This window comes from Mesocricetus auratus, unplaced genomic scaffold (assembly GCF_017639785.1).
Source record: "Mesocricetus auratus isolate SY011 unplaced genomic scaffold, BCM_Maur_2.0 Super-Scaffold_15014, whole genome shotgun sequence".
NCBI lineage: Eukaryota > Metazoa > Chordata > Mammalia > Rodentia > Cricetidae > Mesocricetus > Mesocricetus auratus.
Window position 1 is genome coordinate 40,228,359 of NW_024429186.1, and position 6,073 is coordinate 40,234,431.

Below are 6,073 nucleotides of genomic sequence, written 5' to 3' on the forward strand. Positions count from 1 at the left end.
GACCTGGCTGATGGTTAGAATTGTCAGGGGAGTTTTGGCAAATGGAACTGGTTGATACAACTTAAACTATTGATCCACAATGTGATGACACTATTGAGGGGTGAGATCAGGATACTATTTTTGAAAATCCCCCAAATTGATTCCATTAATTATGGTGAAAGTCATAGAGAAGAAGAATACCAACAGTCACTCTAGAAATTAAGCAAATCTTAATATACTAATGAGAAAGAGCTTATATTAGCTATGCAGAAGGTCTTGTACGTTTCTGCTTGACATCAGTTTGTCTCGTGTGTAGAAATACATGTATTTGTCTTCATTCGGTTACTATCGCTGGGATGAGCCACCATGACCAAAAGCAACATGGGGAGGAAAGGGTTAATTTCACTCATCATTTCATATAACGGTTCATAATCAAAAGCAGTGAGGGCAGGAACTCAAGCAGCGCAGGAACCTGGAGGCAGAAGCTGATGTAGAAGCCATGGAGGAGTGCTGCTTACTGACTTATTCCTCATGTCTTTCTCAGTCTGCTTTCTCATAGAACCCAGGACCACCAGCCCAGAGATGGCACCATGCACAAGGGACTGGGCCCTCCTCCATCAATCACAAATTAAGAAAACGCCTTACAGTCAGATTTTTGTTTTGTGTTGTTTTTGTCTTTTGAGAAAGGGTTTCTCTGTGTAGCTTTAGAGTCCGTCCTGGAATCCACTCTGTAGATCTGTGCTGGCATTAAAGGCATGTGTCACTACTGCCCGGGCATACAGCCAGATCTTATAGAGGCATTTTTTTCAATTGAGGCTCCCTCCTCTCTGATGTCTTCAGTTTGTTGACATAAAACCAGCCAGTACAGTAGTGTTTACCACAATAACCCCTGTGAATTCACAAGTGCACCTGTGTGTGTGTGTGTGTGTGTGTGTACTGTGTCTATATAGATGCATGTTTTAGATTTTAAAAAATGAATCAGAAAGAAAATAATAAACAATACAAATCTATAAAGATGGGAAATAAAAATCAACTGATTGGGACTGTGAAGATACAGATGCAGGCAGTTAGCATGCAAACATGCTAATTGGATCCCAGAACCCATATTGTTTTTGTTTTTTGAGACAGAGTTTCTCTACATTGTTTTGGAGGCTGTCCTGGAACTCGCTCTGTAGACCAGGCTGGCTTCGAACTCACAGAGATCCGCCTGTCTCTGCCTCCTGAGTGCTGGGATTAAAGGCGTGCGCCACCAATGCCCGGCTCAGAACCCATGTTTTAAAAAGCAAAAGCTGGGACAGGTGGCGGTGGTGTGTGTCTTTAATCCTAGTACTCTGGAGGCAGAGCCAGGCAGATCTCTGTGAGTTTGAGGTTAGCCTGGTCTACAGTGCAAGTTCCAGGACAGCTAGAGTTGTTACACAGAGAAATCCTGTCTTGAAAAACAAAAACAAAACAAAACAAAAAAAGCTGGGCCTGGTGATATATACTTGTGATCCCAGCATCAGGAAGGTGGAGACAGAGGGTTATTGGAGCTTGAGGTCAGTGACAGATCCTGTCTCAAAAAAAAAAAACAAGGCCCATGTGACAACACGTGAGCTCATCAGTGGCCACTCTGATGATTAAGTATTAACTTTGTTTCTGTATTTCCTAGAGGCAGAAGTAAAAGAATCAGGAATGGCAGGTTATATATTCTTTTTCTCTGACTTGAAACAAGCACATTAATTTTTAAGAGACACATTCTTTCCCCCGGCGGTCAGTTCTGAGGAAGAAATGGACTTAGTCTCACAGTGTAACCACAGGGCACAAAGTTGAGTTCCCCATGGCTGAGCATCATGAGGCTCAGGGGTGTTCAGTTTAATGTTTGGTGATCCGTGACTTGCCTATTTTGGATCCTAAAGGAAAATTTTAAAGTACACAGCTTCCTGGACTGCTCTGACACCCAGTAGGGTAGAGGGCCACCCAGGAAGAATGACTTTAGGGTAATGAAGATAGTCACATGCCACACATGTGTGGCATCAAAGTTCAGCCCTGGGAAAATTTTTACTATCTGGGACTAATGTTGAAAATTCAGGGGCCAGCAAGATGACTTAGCAGGCTAGAGGCACTTGGCACCCAGCCTAGGCATTGGAACCTACGTGGTGGAAAGAGAGAACCAATTCCTGCAAGCTGTCCCCTGACCTCCACACATGCACTGTGGCACATGACTCAGAAGTTCAGAGAGCTTTCTGGCCTTCCTGAAGATCCAGGATTCCCAGCAACCCACACAACTGACTGTAACTCCAGTTCTAGAGGATTCAGTGCCTTCTTCTGGTCATCAGGCAAGCACATGGTGCAGACATACATGCAGGCAAAACACCCATCCACATACAAAATACAGATATGTTCTCAAGTTCTGTTATCTCTTGTTTCTGAAAAGCCAAACACCAAAACAGTTCAACAGCTAGGCATGGCAGTCCATGCCTGTAATCCTAGCAACATAATGCGTTTCTGGCCAGCCTGAGCTACATGAGACCCTGTCTTAAGAAACCTAACAAATGGACCAAACCCCAAATAACCGACAGCCAAGAAACCAGTGCAACAAAGATGAGCTCCCTGACCTCACACCATCTCTTAGCAAATGCATCTTGTGTCACAAATCAAGACCTCTGACCAACCTCAGTCTCCACTTTCTCACTCACCTGTCCTTGCTCAACCTGTGTCAGAGGGCTCCGCATCTATGAGTCTGCACATTGACCGCGCGATCCCACATTTGATGGTCACTTTTCTGTGACCATCCACCTCACCTACTCCCTATTTCACAGTCCATTTTTCTCTTCCTAACACCCCCATCCCCGCTCTCAGTGTCCCTCCTACTTCACTGGCTACTGGCACATTTTGGGGTTGGTTCGCCTTGTGGGAGCATGGAAGGAATCCACCACCTTTTTCTTCCCCAGCTCTGCCTCTTCTGATGTGTAGAGAGCCCTCACTTGGCCACTGTTGTCTACCTGCTTCCTCTCCTTAGCTAGTCACACACTGTCCTGTGAACAGTTGCTTCCAAGCCTCTATTTCCAGCTCGGATAGGTTCCTAGAATGTGACCTTTGAACAAAACCCGACTAATCTGCACATCCATGACCTGCTGCCATTCTGAAAGCCCCAGTTCAAAGGAGAGCTCAAGGCACTCTCTCCTCAGCTGCTGCCTTGTGTACTCTCCCCAATGAATACACAGAGTCCCCAACTATTCAAACCGGGAGATGTAATCATTCCTGCTTTCTCTCTGTTAGCCCAACAGCCAGGCAGTCCATCAACAAATCTTATCAACACTACCTCGTCCAGAGTCCATCGCTGGCTCTGTCTCCTAGGAACCTATGGAGATTCTAAATGTCTCCACTGACCATTCTCTGTTCTCCTCACCTCCAACCTAGATCCCACATAAAGAAATCCCTTCAAACACAAATTAGATTATGATCCTTGTTTGTCTAAAACCCTCCACCTTCTCCCCAGCACGTTGTGTAAAATCCTAACACCCTACGACCTACAAAGCCCCAATCATCTCTCCCTACTAACTATCATCTGTTGAGAAAAGCATGACCCATGTCTGCTCATCATAGGGAACATTCTTGGGGATTTGTGTAGCAGGTGCGCAATAAATCCTTGCTGTGAATCAATAAATCAGTGATTTAGAACAGTAGTTCTCACCCTTCCTATGCTGCGACCCTTTAACACAGTTCCTCATGTTGTGGTGACCCCTAACCATACAATTATTTTGTTGTTGCTGTTTCATAGCTAATTTTGCTACTATTATGAATCATAGTGTATACATCTGTGTTTTGTCTTAGGTGACTCCTCTGAAAGGGGTCATTTGACCCCTCAGATGGGTTGAGACCCACAAGTTGAGAACCACTGATTTAGAAGGACAAACTGCTGCAGTTTGGTTTCTTTTTTTTAACTTATTTTAGAAACAGTCTTTTTTCTAGATTTATTCATTCTGGCATGTAACATGGCAGAAGAGGGAACCAGGTCTCATTACAGATGGCTGTGAGCCACCCATGTGGTTGTTGGGAATTGAACTCAGGACCTCTGGAAGAGCAGTCAGTGCTCTTAACTTCTAAGCCATCTCTCCAGTTTGGTTTCTTGAGAGTATTTTTTAAATCTCATTCATGCTTTGGTCTGTGCTTACTGCAAAGAAGTAATTGGGAGAGAGTCCACTATCCGGCGGCCACTCACAGCCTGGCCCAAGCACAGCTCATGCTGCCAGCAGCACCTGAGGCCCTTGTCTGGGACTCTTACTCTGTTAAGGTTTACAAAATGGGCTGGAGAGATGGTGCAGCACTTAAGAGCACCAACTGCCCTTCCAGGGGATCTGAGTTCAATCCCCAGCACTCACATGGCAGCTCACAACTGTCTGTAACCAGTCCTGGGGATTCAATGCCCTATTCCGGCCACTCAGGCATTGCATCTACATGATGAGCACACATACATCCACTCAAAACACCCAAACCCATAAAATAAAAATGACAATATTCTAAAGAGAATTTTTTACTTTTGAAAACATGGTAATACTTTAGTGGGACTATCCCTAATTATTACTTACAGTGGTTCTATAAGGAGAAAGATTTCCGTCACCCACGATTTGGGTTACCCTGAGATACCATTTGAAAGGGAAATTACTGCCCACTGTTCTGAGGTTTGTCAGGTTTGAAAGAGCACAGGGAAAGAGGCAAATCTCAGAGAACAGCTGCGCTCCTCAGGAAGCAAGCCATCCAAACACCGGTGCTGGGGAGGGGCGGGGCAGGTGGGGCCTCACTCTCCAGTGGAAATGAGCAGTGGGGCCTCCGCTCCTGCCCTCACTGCTTTTGCATGGGCAGCCCACTGCTACGTCCTTAGTCTCTGCTCACATTCAGCCTTTCCTGCATGTTCTCTTTGGCTACCCAGCTGTGCCCTGACTTCCTCATTCAGCCCTTCCGCACAGAACCCACTTTAAATTTCTTGAGTTCCTCATAGACCCAGCAAGGCACAGAGCACGGATCAGGTCATCAACAAGGGACTGCCTATAATCCAAGGTGATAAAGACTCATTTAGCCCCACCACCCCCCAAAGCACTACAGTGTCTGTCTAAAGCCGTTGTTGTGGTCTGGACCCAGCTCTCTCTTTCCTTTTATTCATTTGTTTTTATTGTATGCGTGTGAGTGTTTTTCCTGCATGCATGCCTGTGCACCATGTGTTTGCCTGGTGCCTGTGGGGCCAGAAGAAGTTGCCAGGTTCCCTGGACCTTGACTTACAGGCGCTTGTGAACTGCTGTCAGTGAGTCTGGAACTGCAGCCATGCCATGGGGCCACCCACCCTCAGAACTGGTCTTCCATTCAGTTATGCCTTTCTGGAAACACCTTCACAGACTTCACAGAGGTGTTTTCCATGGAGATTCTAAATCTGGTTGACAGTGATGATGAACCATCCCACCCCCAGTGAGATTGGTTCCCATTTCCTTAATCCTGTGGATCCTTTTGTGGCATTCTGTCTTCTTTCCTGGAACTCTGGCACTTCCTGACTAATTTTCTGAATTTTGCATACATTAAGACTCACTTCTGGCCAGACAGTGGTGGCACATGCTTTTAATCCCAGCACTGGGGGGGAGGCAGAGGCATGCGGATCTCTATGAGTTCGAGGCCAGCCGACTACAGAGTGAGTTCCAGGACAGCCTCCAAAGCTTCACAGATTAAAAACAAAAAACAAAAAGAGGGTGGTGGTGGAGGCTGACAAGAGGGCTCAAGCACTCGCTGCCGAATCCTGTCAACCTGAGCTCAGTCCCCAGATTGCACACACTGCGGAAGGAAAGCACCTACTCCAAGAGCTGTGTCTGACCTCCACACAAGCTCTCTGTCTCTGTCTCTCTCAAACACACACACAGCAAATAAAAGTAAAAGATTAGCATGATAACAAGGTGAATAGCATCTAAAAAAGGATAGGGTGGTCCTCTGGCCTCCACATGCACACAAGTGCCATACACACCTGCACACACATAAACACACCTGCACACACAAGTGCCATACACACCTGCACACACAAGGGCTCCCTCCCACACACATGAACACACATGCATACACATGCACACACATGAAC